The sequence below is a fragment of the Penaeus monodon genome, chromosome 15, assembly GCF_015228065.2.
Source record: "Penaeus monodon isolate SGIC_2016 chromosome 15, NSTDA_Pmon_1, whole genome shotgun sequence".
Lineage (NCBI taxonomy): Eukaryota > Metazoa > Arthropoda > Malacostraca > Decapoda > Penaeidae > Penaeus > Penaeus monodon.
The window spans coordinates 30,939,529-30,939,867 of record NC_051400.1 but is presented as its reverse complement, the minus strand read 5'-3'; the positions used below and the strand labels follow the sequence as shown (position 1 = coordinate 30,939,867).

Sequence of the window (339 nt, the reverse complement as noted above, 5' to 3'; positions counted from 1 at the left end):
TATATACAATTTTCTTTCCTTTTTTCTTTTTTTTTAACTTTATAATTCATTGCTTGACACGATTTTACAAGTCACTTTTTTCACTACAATCCGGACTCGAAATGTATCTAAATTATTCTCTCTCATTTCAGTTCTAATTAAACTTTTTTTCCTCATTCCATTTTTAATTCTATTTCTTGCACAACTTCATTCGCCTTTTGTCTCGTAGTCTTGCCCTTGCTCTGGTTGCAATATGCAAGGTCATTCTGTTTCTTGAGGGTGAGTTTTGCATAAGTCCTTTGCTCGTGTCATTTCATTATCTCGTAATGGCTTTGTGTGTTTTCTACGGTTTTCGTCTGA

At 33.3% G+C, this 339-nt stretch overlaps 1 protein-coding gene across 1 annotated transcript in view; it reads right to left on the bottom strand.

Moving 5' to 3' along the window:
• Positions 1 to 339, bottom strand: part of LOC119581935 (metabotropic glutamate receptor 8-like) — a gene marked incomplete at its 5' end in the record, with an annotated part of 173,067 nt that overhangs the window by 88,396 nt on the left and 84,332 nt on the right.